The 13,722-nt window shown below is 35.3% G+C and overlaps 1 pseudogene; it reads left to right on the top strand.

The window, feature by feature from the left end:
• Positions 1–8,949: 8,949 nt before the first annotated feature.
• On the top strand, positions 8,950–9,756 carry LOC132422302 (microtubule-associated protein RP/EB family member 1 pseudogene; annotated as a pseudogene).
• Positions 9,757–13,722: the final 3,966 nt, after the last annotated feature.

Here is a 13,722-nt window from a genome sequence, read left to right as displayed (position 1 = left end):
TATTTCAATTTTATGATTTTTTTAAGAACATAGGTATCTAATAATTAAATTGAGGTCATCACCTTTTTCAAAAAGAAACTAATATTGTTATTATGATAATTAACATGCGTTTTATTATGTCTCGTTGAATGATAAAAATTCCCTTGTAATTCAGTTATTCAAAATAATATAATTTAACAAAATTGTATTTCACTTTCATTGTCTCATTGTAAAACATTAAAAAGTAGTATCATTTGTGCATATAGTATTATGTATTTTATGTAATAGTGTTTTCTTCTTAGTATAATCAGTTTATCTTAAATTTTATTATTTTCTGTATTTCTCTACAACCAGCTTGTGACATGACTTTTAATATCAATAAATTATTAGTATATTTCAAAACATATAAATTTGCTTTCATAAAGTTAATTACTCACTAAATGTTTCTATGTATTCCTCTGTGTGTATTTCTTACTTCATACCTACTGTGAAAACAATCTTGTTCTTGAGAAATATTCTCAGACACTAAATAAATATATAGATAATTCCTTGATGATTGATAATTGAAAATCTACTAGAAAAATATTTCAAGGGATGTTTAGAATCCTTTGAAGTAGTTTTGTCTAATAATTCAATTTATAATCTGACTCCATATAGTAAGTGGTATCTTATGGGAAGATATTGTCCTGAAACTATTATTCTTTTATAATTTATATATTCTGTATCTTTAAGTAATTTATGTAGAGAAAATAAACTGGTTCTCTCCAATCCAATTATAAACTAATCACCATGAAAACAAAATGCTAAGCACATTGGTGTAAAATGGTCCTAAATTATATCACTAGAAAGTGTTTACATAATAGGTTTTCATTTTGGTTTTCTAAAGAAAGCAGATACTTACTTTTGACAATTTAAATACTGTAATTCAATGACAGGATGAAATATTATTTCAAGAGAGATACACATGGTTCCAGTAGACCTTTGTGTAATGATTATTAACCCTAGGTAACCTAAGTACAAATAGGTGTAAAAAGACTTGGTAATTGATCTACCTGCATAGGTGTGGTCAGTGACAGAGCAGAACTGAGATGCATGCTGTTCTGACTCCATAGCCCATTTTTCTTTTTAGATATGATGAGTTTCTCAGCAATTGTACAACATCATCAGTTGTCTATATGAGTACTTTTGTCCTTTGCTAGCTACTACGCAAAATAATTAACAGACATACTCTTTCAGTATTAGCTTCCAAAATGAGAAAAAACACAAATGTGGATTTAATAAAATTAGAGCAATAATTTTAAATACCCCAAATATACATTTGAAGGGAAAAGTAATACATATCTTGTGGGGAGATAATTTTTTATATGTAATGAAGATTAAATTGAGGTATTTAGAAATTGGTTGTCGAGGTGTTCAGTTCTATTGCCAGTATAAAGGGAAAAAATCAATGATATAGAAAGTAATTTACTGAAGGTGGTAACCTCACTTTGAAAATGTAAAAAATCATTTTTTAATTTGTTATTTAATTAATTTCTACACTGTAGGAGGTCCAGGAGAACCTAATTATCACTCCTCCCTAAAGAATTCTAATTAATTAGAATTTCATTTAATAGACATATTCTTCAAATGGGAATAAAAGTATCTTTTTTCCACTATCGCTAGACTGGAGAACTTGTTTCCTAGGTAAGGATAAAAACTGTATTAAACAAATTCCATAATGAAGTAAAATAATCCTTATTCTCTCCTCCATCTCTTATATGAATATACAGTTGGGGAATATGCCCCAGTAGTGGGTAGATACATGGAGAGCTTCATGGTAGGGGTGAGGAGGCAGGTAATGGAGAATTCCTGCTGCAAGGACCTTAAGTATCAAAATAATGTATGGTTTGTATCCATCCCAGATATTTGCTACAAACTTGGCAGAAATAACTAGAACTGTATACTTTCAGTGTGTGTTACCAGATCTTCTCTTGAAATATTTGCTTCAGAGGAGAATTGTTTCAAGTGGTGAGCTGAGGGGCCTAAACTAGGAAATGTGCTCAATGTAACCAAATTTGTTGTTAAAAATTTGGTAAATATCAACTGAATTCGCAGAGTAACCTGAAGAAGAAATTTTTAGGTTTTGACTGGTCTTAGAATAAGAAGCTTCAATTTTATCAGTCATTTGCCTTTTTTATTTAATAAAAAAATATAGCAAACACTTGACTGCTTAGTAAGGGATGGGACTATTTCATCTTTACACCAGCTCTATAAGCCAGGTTTTACTAGGGTCATCTTTTCCTTGATTGGAAATCAAAAGTTTGGAGGCTAAATACCTTGTCCGAAGTCTTTAGAGTAATTAAGGTTGATGGAGTTTTTATTATAACCCAAGCCAATTAAATTTAAGAATCATTATTTTCATCATCATGTAATATCATTCTTGAGTTTGTAGTCACATTTGAATACCTTGAGAGTATTCTTCCAATACATTATTCAAAATAATAAGGTAGGGTTTCATACATATTCAATTTCATGCTAAAAATCTAAAAGAATAGCATTACAATTTCTCAAAGTCTTGAACTTGGTGTCAGCAGAACATCCCATAAGAGTAAGTTGCTTAAATTATTAACATTTCTGAAGATCATTTCATTAATATACGATACTTAAAATATAGTATGTTTTTTGTCTGCCATTGGGAGCTATAGAGTTCCTTGCCTGTGGATCTGTGTTAACTACCATTATTTTTTCTAAAGTGGGAAATTAAGTCTTATTTTAATTTTAATATACTGTGTTTATCACATGACCATAACATAGCACTAGTAAGAGGGTGTCGAATTAATGTATGCATCCATGAATGAATAAATTATAATTATAGTATTATTAGTTATAAGTAATTATAAGTAACCAAATTACAGAGAAATCTGTCAATTTAAGAAGCATTATGTATATAAATAGATGATCATATTTTAAAATACCATGCAAACATATTTTGCATGCAATTCCAAAATGACTTAAATTACATTTTAACAAGCAATTATGAAACAGAACTTGTATATTTCCAAAATGGCCATTTTGAAAAAAATTACACTCAAGGATGTATATAAATATGGTTAGTATTAATACATTACAAGTTGAGTCATAGGATTTTATATTCTCACATTATGAATTTTATGATATGTCTTACTTATTATACTACAGAACTGGCATAATTATTCATTGTGCCCAAATTTACTCTCTAAAGTATTAAAGAAACCTTTAAAAAGTAGTTTATCCCAATGCTGCTTAATCTATTACGGAGAATAGAAAATAAAGGAAAACTTCCAAATTAATTTTATGATGAAACCATAATATTCTTTAAGAAAATTGTCAAGAACTACACCAAAAAGAAAGCCATATACCAGGCTCATTTATGAATATAAATTCAGAAATATTAAATGAAAAATACCAAACAGAATTCAATAGCATATTGAAAAAGTAAAAAGAAATTAAAAACATGACTAAATAGTTTCAACTATCCCAGAAATCCAAGCATTTCAATAGAAGCAACTGTTTCAATATAGTCAATCATAATAATATAAGGAGAATCACATAGTAATTTATAATATTTTATAATTTTATAAATTATAAAAAATGAAAAAAATGCCCATTTGTGGTAAAGAGCTCTAAATAAAATAATAATTGATAGAACGATATGCATTCACCCAAAGATCTTTATCTATTTAATGGAAAAACATAAAAACCTTTTCTGCTACTGTCAAATATATAAGGCGTTACATTTTCACTACTATTTAAAATAATGTAAGAAACATTAGTCAATGCAGTTGGAGAAGAGAAAAAACATAGAATTTGAGAGAAAGAAATTAAACATTATAGATGATGTCACAGCCTAAATAAGCCAATGTAAAACTACCATGAAAACAGGAAAACTTACTAAAGTAATAACAATGAAATGTACATAAAACCAATAGTTTACATATAGGCAAAGAAAGCCTATCAAAAGAGATAAAAATATAGAGAAAACCCCCATTTACAATAAAATAATAAACAATTTACAAGGATGACTGGAAGTAAAATTAGAAAGAAATCAATTTAAAGTAGATGTTAACATCTATAAAATTTTCCTGCATCAAAAGAAAGTAGATTTGAAAAAAATGAAAAATTCTCTTTGAATAGGAGTGATCAATATAATAGGTATTACATTTTTATAGGTTAATTTATAAATTTATTACAATTCCAAATAAAGTGCTGTCGTTTTCCACTTTTTAATAGTTATTAAAATCAATTACAAAGTTTATTTTGAACAACAAATATGCCAAAAGAAGAGCAATGATGGGGAATTACTTCTTTAAGACATCAAATGTACTATTAGGCCTCTATAATGTAAATAATTTGGAATTGTCACACATACAAAATACATCTCAAAAAATAGAATAGAAAATCCAGGAAAAAACAAGATTACTATATACAAGAGTTCATATATATACAACTGTTTATATAATTTAAAGTGACACCACAGTGGTTTCTGCTCTAACATATAAAGACCCTGGAAGTCATAGCTTCCACCCTCATTACAAGAAAAAAAATCTCTGAAAAACTGAAAATCAGCAACTCTTCTTAGATCTATCAGAGAATTGAGGTCACAAGGCAAACTGTCTCAGAAAACGGGGGGAAAATGCAAGTACACAGAATCATGACTTATCAGGAGAGAAGCCACTGAAGACAGTGACTGGTAGAAACCCCAAACAGTTACTGATGAACTGCTGTAGACTGAGTGTGGAACAGACTGAAAGTTAAATTCCTATAGGCCCAGGATAAGGGCAGCCCCCACAGTTTCATTAGTTTTACCTTCAGGAATACCACCAGGTTCACACTGCAAAAATTGGAGAAACATCCCCTTTCCTCAGCCCTTACTCTCCAACAGTTCAGGCAGGGAAAGGGGAAAAGTAACCGCTTCGAAAATGCTCAAGGGAGAGAAATTATTTTGAAATCACCATATCCAACTATGCATAGAACACTTAAAAGTAAGCAATAAGAAAATAAACAACCCACACTGAAATGCAGGAAATATCTGAAAAGATAGACCACCAAAGAAGATATATAGTTGGCAAGTGAGCTTAGGAAATGATGGTCAACATCATTTGTAATTAAGAAGCTGCACATCAGGACTGCCAGTTCCCAGTCCTGCATGTTAGGGGCTTAAAAGCCTGCCCTAGTAACAAGTAAAAAGCTGAACAATGTGAAAAATCAACTCTTCTTAGATATGTCAGAGAAGTGAGGTCACAGGGTAAATTGCTTCTCTAAAAGTTGGAGAGGCAGACAGGTAGATAGAGAGAACTGCAGCTTTTCAGAGCAAAAATAAGGGAGCAGAGGTCTCCGTGGGATTCAATACTAGGGCAGGAAAATCTGAATTGAAAAATTGCTGGACGATCAGTGATAACAAGTTTGTGAGTTTAAAACTCCATGGGGGAGCCCCACACTTTAGTTAGTTTTATTTCCTGGAGCTCTTCCAGTTTCCCAAGGTGAATACTGGAGAAATATTCCCTTTGGTTTCCTACAAGACGGGGGGAAAGTAACCACTCTGAAATATGCCAGAGCATTCCATTCTTCTTAACAAGACCTACCCTCAAAAGGAACTATTTCACCACAGCCTATTGGGGTTTAGTCAGAGACTCACTGATCTACGGCAAGGGAAATACCCAAATCCAGTCTCCTCTAGCCTTCTAACAGCGGTGGAAATACCCAACTCCAGTCCCCTCCACCCATACTATCCCACCTAAGATGGGGGTGGGAGGATTGACAGGTACTTGTGAAATTCACAGGTTCACAAAAAGACTAGTACCGAATCATAGGGCTACAGAATGCTTCCCCTGCCCCTACACCTCACCACCGCATCACTAAAAGACTAATTACTGGAGTTCCCTTTACCGAGCACATCATGTCCAACTTTCAACAAAACGTTGCAAGGCATAATAAAAGACAAAAACAAAGTTTGAAGATACAAAACAAGACTGAAAACCAGACTCAGGTATAGTAGGGATTTTGGAATTATCAGACTGTGAATTTAAAACAACTTTGATTAAAACATTAAAGGCTCTAATAGAAAAAAAAAAAGACAATATGCAAGAACATAAGGATAGTCTAAACAAGGAGATGGAAAGAATCAGAAAGAAATTGCTAGAGATCAAAAACACTAAACAGAAATAAAAGTCTTTGATGCACTTACTAGTAGAATGGATACAGCTGAAGAAAGAATCTCTGAGCTTGAAGATATGTCAATAGAAACTTCCAAAACTGAAAGCAAAGAGAACAGAGACTGAAAAAAATGGAACAGAATATCTAAGAAATGTGGGGTAAGAACAAAAACTGTAACATAGCATATAATGTAACATACATATATGGGGATATCAGACAGGAAAGAAAGAGAGAAAGGAACAGAAGCAGTATTTGAAGCAATAATGATGGAGAAGTTCCCTAAATTAATACCAAACCAGACACCAAACCACAGATGCACGAAGCTCAAGAACACCAGGCAGGAAAAATGCCAAGACAAAACGAAACAAAACAACAACAACAAAATTATACCTAAGTGTATCATAACTGCAGAATATCAAAGATAAAGAAATAATCTTGAGAGGAACTGCAAATTAAACTACAATTTGTTACCACTACAACCCTATTAAAATCCAAAAATCACCGACAATACCAAATTCTAGCAAGAATGTAAAGGAAAAGGAACTTTCATTCATTGCTGGCAGGAATGTTAAATGGAGCATCCACTTTGCAAGACTTTTTGATAGTTTGTTACAAAGCTAAACACAGTCTTGCCATATGATCTAGCTAAGCTCCTCAGTATTTACTGCAATGAATTGAAAACTAATATTCACACAAAAATCTTCATGTGACTATTGACAGTAGCTTTACACATAGTTGCCAGAATGGAGGCAGTCAATAAGTCCCTTAATTGATGAATGGATAAACAAAATACCATGTTTATATCCATACAATGGAATATTATTCAGTAATAAAAAGAAAAGAACTATCAAGCCATGAAAATACGCGAAGGTATCTTGCATGTATGTTGCTAAGTGAAAGAAGCCAGTCTAAAAGGGCTACTTACTGTATGATTTTAACTATGTAATATTCATGAAAAGGCAGAACTATAAGGATGATAAAAATATCAGTGATTTCCAGGGTTTACACAAGTAGAAGGAGAGATAAGTGAAGCACAAAGAAATTTGGAATGGTGAAACTATTCTATATTTAGAGAAATAAGAAATGTGGCTTGTGGTTGCTTCTGGGGAAAAAAACTGCCCTAAGAGGTATATAGAGAAATGCTTTTAGCTAATATTAAGGTGGTAAACATATTGCAATATATAAATATATTGAATCAACATATTGTACACCTTAAACTTACATGATTTTGTATGTCAATTATATCTAAATTAAAAACAAATAAACAAAAAAGCACTTAAAACCATCTAATATACCATTCAAAATAAAGAGAAATTCTCTGGGGTAACGGAAATCATATACATCTCAAATGATAGATAAATAGATCTAAAGATTATATATATGTAAAAACTCATCCAATGTACACATAAGATCTGTGAACTTCACTAAATGCAAATTATATGTCCAATTTTAAAAACTGAGAAAGAAAAAGAAAAAAAAGACTTGAGGGTTATATCATCCAATTATATACACAGATATTACTTAGCTTTGTCTTCAAACTGTTAAAAAAGAAATTAAAAATGAATTTATAATACAATCGATATCATGTGAACAATGGAACCAACCTAAATGTCCATCAACAGATGAATGGATAAAGAAGATGTGGCACATATATACAATGGAATATTACTCAGCCATAAAAAGAAATGAAAATGAGTTATTTGTAGTGAGGTGGACAGACCTAGAGTCTGTCATACAGAGTGAAGTAAATCAGAAAGAGAAAAACAAATACCGTATGCTAACACATATATACGGAATCTAAAAAAAAAAAAAGGTTCTGATGAACCTAGGGGCAGGACAAGAATAAAGACGCAGACGTAGAGAAGGGACTTGAGGACACAGGGAGGGGGAAGTGTAGCTGGGATGAAGTGAGAGAGTAGCATTGACATATATACAGTTCCAAATGTAAAACAGATAGCTAGTGGGAAGCAGCTGCATAGCACAGGGAGATCAGCTCGGTGCTTTGTGCCCACTTAAAGGTGTTGGATAGGGAAAGTGGGAGGGAGATGCAAGAGGGAGGGGATATGGGCATATATGTATACATATAGCTGATTCACTTTGCTATACAGCAGAAACTAACACAACATTGTAAAGCAATTATACTCCAATAAATATGTTAAAAAAATAAAATAAAATAAAGCCCTCCCAAGTTTCTACAGTTATCAATTCGTGTTGGATCTTGAATGCAAACACCTAACTACAAAGGTAGTTCAACTTCAAATTTTCAGAAGAATAAAGTGTATTCTTTGTATTGTGGTCCGTTATACTTTAACTGCATTCCTTCAATTCTCCAGTAACTAGACCCTTGCTTTATTACTTAACAGCTAAACAATAATAAATGTTTTATTGGAATACTTAATATCTTGGTTTTAATCCTTGCATGGCAATCTACTTCTTTATATTGTTCAATTAATCTTCATTTAACTTGTGTCTATCTGGCTTTTTCCTCAATAGTCTTTCACTTTAGCTTTCTAATTTCTCAATCTTAAACCAATTTGGGATTCCATACATCAATAGGCCCATGACGTTTTTTCATATTTGAATTTTTATCAGTTATTAGACTGTGTTTTTCCCACTTAGTACTTTTCTGTGTGATCTCTTTTGGAATCTATAAATCTCTGATTCAGACAAGTGGATGCTTAATAAAAGCTTATTAATAATATATACACAGGGGCGGGCGGGGTCAGGCGGTTTGAATGAGACGAAGATGGAACCGGAGCCGGGTATGGACAGCGGACGTAGTCCAGCCGAGAGCCGAAGATGGCAGTGAATGTGTACTCAACGTCGGTCACCAGTGATAACCTCAGTCGACGTGACATGCTAGCCTGGATCAATGAGTCTCTGCAGTTGAATCTGACAAAGATTGAACATCTGTGCTCAGGGGCTGCCTATTGTCAGTTAATGGACATGCTGTTCCCTGGCTCCATTGCCCTGAAGAAAGTGAAATTCCAAGCTAAGCTAGAACACGAATACATCCAGAACTTCAAAATACTACAAGCAGGTTTTAAGAGGATGGGTGTTGACAAAATAATTCCTGTGGACAAATTAGTGAAAGGAAAGTTTCAGGACAATTTTGAATTCTTTCAGTGGTTCAAGAAGTTTTTTGTTGCAAACCATGATGGGAAAGACTATGACCCTGTAGCTGCCAGACAAGGTCAAGAAACTGCTGTGGCCCCCTCCCTTTTTGCTCCAGCTCTGAACAAACCGAAGAAACCTCTCAGCTCTAGCAGTGCAGCTCCACAGAGGCCCATTGCAACACACAGAACTACTGCAACCCCTAAGGCTGGCCCGGGCGTGGTGCGGAAGAATCCTGGTGTGGGGAACGGGGATGACGAAGCAGCCGAATTGATGCAGCAGGTCAACGTATTGAAACTTGCCGTCGAAGACTTGGAGAAAGAGAGAGATTTCTACTCTGGAAAGCTAAGTAACATTGAATTGGTTTGCCAGGAGAACAAGGGGGAGAACAACCCTGTATTGCAGAGGATTGTGGATATTCTCTATGCCACAGACGAAGGCTTCGTGATACCTGATGAAGGGGGCCCGCAGGAGGAGCAAGAAGAGTATTAACAGCCTGGACCAGCTGAGCACCATCCGAATTCTTCACTCCAAATCATGTGCTTAACTGTAAAATATTCCCTTTTATTATTCTTAGAGGACTCACTGGTTTCTTTTCATAAGTAAAATGTACCTCTTTTATTTTTTTTGCTGTACGCGGGCCTCTCACTGTTGTAGCCTCTCCCGTTGCGGAGCACAGGCTCCGGACGCGCAGGCTCAGCGGCCATGGCTCACAGGCCCAGCCGCTCCGCGGCATGTGGGATCTTCCCGGGCCGGTGCACGAACCCGTGTCTCCTGCATCGGCAGGCGGTCTCTCAACCACTTCGCCACCAGGGAAACCCAGTACCTCTTCTTAAAGTGCACTTTGCAGAAGTTTCACTCCTTTTCCAATAAGTTTGAGTTAGGAGCTTTTACCTTGTAGCAGAGCAGTATTAACATCTAGTTGGTTCACCCAGGGAACAAAGAGGCTGACCATGGGGCTCACTCTGTAGATGCTGGTAGCACTGATGGCTGGAGAAGGTGGAGACCTCAGTAGAGAAATGTAAAGACTGATTTGAAATTTAAGCTAATGTGAAATCTTGACAGAGAACGCTTTAATAAATAAATGCCTTAAGAGTATTTAAAAGATGTTTCAATATTTCAAAATGTAAAATGTAACATGACAGGAGCTTTTGTGTGTTTGACATTGTGTCTGGGAAGGAAGGGCCAGAACTTGGACCCTTTGGGACCTGCTGTTCCCAGCCCTCACGGGGCTGCCTGATCCTCACAGGCCCAGACCTTGGCCCAAAAGGAAAGTTTGAAAAGCTGCTTTGTAAAGCCAGTTAGTGTCCTTGACCAGTTGCATCCTTGATAAGAAGCAGGAGGCATTGTTGCCTGGATGAAAAAGGGTGTGTTTCAGCCCTGAGACGTTTTGAGTCGAAGAGCTTGATTTTCATAGAACATTTCTCTGGTGATTTTTCCAGTTATCCCTGATATTTCTATGTACTATGTTTTGTTGTTGTTGTTTGAAATGCGGTGTGTCTAGTTTTTAAATCTAACAACTACTTTTGGGGACTTGCCCACATCTCTGGGATTTGAACGGGGGTTGTGACCCATTTTACTGTCTTTTAAGTTTACATTTAACATGTTTCTCTTCTCTGTCCCCTTGCCCACTGGGGACTCCTCTTTGGCTCCTTAAAGTTTGCTGCTTAGAGTGGAAGTTCAGCAGGCAGGTGATCATGCTGCAAGTTCTTTCTGGACCTCTGGCAAAGGGAGTGATCAGTGAAGGAAGGCCACTGCTACCTTGGGATCTGCAAGGCTGGGTGTTTTCAGTACCTGCTGTCCACAGCCCTCCACTGTTATCGGAATACTTTGCCAGCACACTAATCTCTTTGGAGATAAAAATGTTAGTGTGTTACTAAATGTTAATTTTCTTTTGCAGAAAATACAGTACCATGTCTGAGTTAATTATTAATATTTAAAATATTTCATTCCTTAACTCCCTCATTTGCTTTGCCCACAGCCTATTCAGTTCCTTTGTTCAGCAGAATTTTGCAAAATGTGTGTTACCCACTACTGAGATTGTTCCCTGATGTATTTGTATTGATTGGTTTCTGGTGGTAGCTTGTCCTAAAATGTGTGTAGCAAGCAGGTATTTTATGATAAAATTGTTGTGTAGTGCATGCTCTGTGTGGAATTCAGAGGAAAACCCAGATTCAGTGATGAACAATGCCAAAAAATGCAGGTAACTAGCCAATGTTCAAATGACAGTGGTGCTATTTCTCTTTTGTAGCCTTTTAGACTTTTGCTGCCCTAAAATTCCATTTTATTGGGAACCTATTTTCCACCCATTTTCTTGACAGAGTGTTTTGCTACTTTAAACAGTTTCTAAATAAAATTCTGTATTTAAAAAAAAATAATAATAATATATACACAAATACTACTGTTAATATCTCAACAGATGTTGTTTTCATCCACCATTTTATTTTGAGAAAAACCAAGAAACCATCATTTTAATTGAAATGCTAATATAAATGCAAGCCACATATCTTCTGGGAGATAAAAATACAACTGCTTTGCTTTAATTAGATATGGCAAAAGACCTTTAGTATGAAGTACCTATATTTAGAAGGTTAATTATCAATTTACAAAATGACCTTGAAAAAGATGTGCCTGCCTTAAGACCACAGACAGATGGACTTTTATGGATTTTAAAGAGCAGCTTAATTGTGCTAATAAAATCTAATATGAAACAAAATGGATTAGGTGAAATTCTTTAGTATCACTAATTATGCATATGTTAGAGAGATTAAAATCACCATCAGACCAAGACAATTTCACTAATTTTCCCAAATTTCTGATAATACTTATAAGCTATTTTTCACCATTGCCTCCATTTAGAATTAGGGTAGTTATAATATTCATAATCTATTAATGTCAAATTCAAAGATACATACTGAACTCCAAGAGGCAATATATGACTCATTAATAGCACAAAGTTTGGAGTAAGGGAGATTAGATCGACGGTTCTCAAAACTGGGCAAATCTCCCCTCCCCTGTGGGACTTTGGGAATATCTAGAGACATTTTTGGTTGTCACAACTGAGTGAGAAGGTAGTTGCTACTGGCTTCTAATGAGTAGAGCCCAGGGATCCTACAATGCACAGGACAACTCCCCCCAGAAATTACCTGGCCTTAAAATGTCATCAGTGCCAAGGGTTACAAACCCTGGGTTAGTGCATGTTCTCTGTTCTGCCTCATAGTATCCATGCTACTCAACTGCATTAAAACTGAGTTTCCTAACCTGTAAAAATATGATCAAAATAATATATATTTGAAGGGTAATTGTGAAGATTAAATAAAAGAATACATCTGAAAGACAACAGCTCAGTTACACACAAAAAAGAGCTTAAATAATGTCTACTACTTGTCTTCTTTGCAAAACCTTTTATCTTACTTGTATAACTTGCTATAAGTAAGACTTTCACACTCTTCACAGCCACACAAAGAAAAAACATGGGTATCCTTCTCTTTATCTACTTCTTAAATATGTCAGAAATAAATAAATCATTAAATTAATTCTCTTCTGCTTCTTGAACCCACCATTTCTTTTCCACCCATATTACCACATTCCTCATTAAGAGTCTGAACTTTTTCTTATCCAGGATCATTTCAAACTTACCTACTTCTAGCCCCGTGTCTCTCAACAGCAAGGTTTGCGTTACCGATCTTACAAGGAGTCTTAGAAAAAAATCAGCTCCAATAAGAAGATATGTGTTGGGTGGAGATTTTTACCATTCAGCTAAACCAGAAGGAGGGGAACCGAGCTGAATTTTGGAAACATGTGCCTGCTATGCTGAAAATCTTCAAAGTATGGCTAAAGGACTGTGTGAATTTTGGCTTCCATTTAGGATGTAAAAAGCTTGAAACAGCATTATTCCCACTCTTAACAACAGCAAAAACAAACCAACACACAGAAGACACCAGACAATCAGCAAATTCAAATTTTCTTGTTTCCATCAAAAACTGAGGTCACAGGGTGACCAACTAAACAGAAACCTAAGAAAAGACAGGCACTTCTAAACAGAGAAGTAATGCTAGTACTAGCTCACCCGGGACAGCTGCTGCTGGCCACCAGTAAGAAGAATTCTGGGGCTTCCCTGGTGGCGCAGTGGTTGAGAGTCTGCCTGCTAATGCAGGGGACACGGGTTCGAGCCCTGGTCTGGGAAGATCCCACATGCTGTGGAGCAACTAGGCCCGTGAGCCACAACTACTGAGCCTGCGCGTCTGGAGCCTGTGCTCCGCAACAAGAGAGGCTGTGATAGTGAGAGGCCCACGCATCGCGATGAAGAGTGGCCCCCCCTTGCCACAACTAGAGACAGCCCTTGCACAGAAACGAAGACCCAACACAGCAAAAATTAATTAATTAATTAATAAACTCCTACCCCCAACATCTTCTTTAAAAAAAAAAAAAGAATTCTGGAAAAATTTTAATTAGGAA

The sequence above is a fragment of the Delphinus delphis genome, chromosome 3 (genome assembly GCF_949987515.2).
Source record: "Delphinus delphis chromosome 3, mDelDel1.2, whole genome shotgun sequence".
NCBI classification, from domain to species: Eukaryota; Metazoa; Chordata; class Mammalia; order Artiodactyla; family Delphinidae; genus Delphinus; species Delphinus delphis.
The sequence above is the reverse complement of the archived record's forward strand: the minus strand, read 5'-3'. Positions and strand labels throughout refer to the sequence as shown.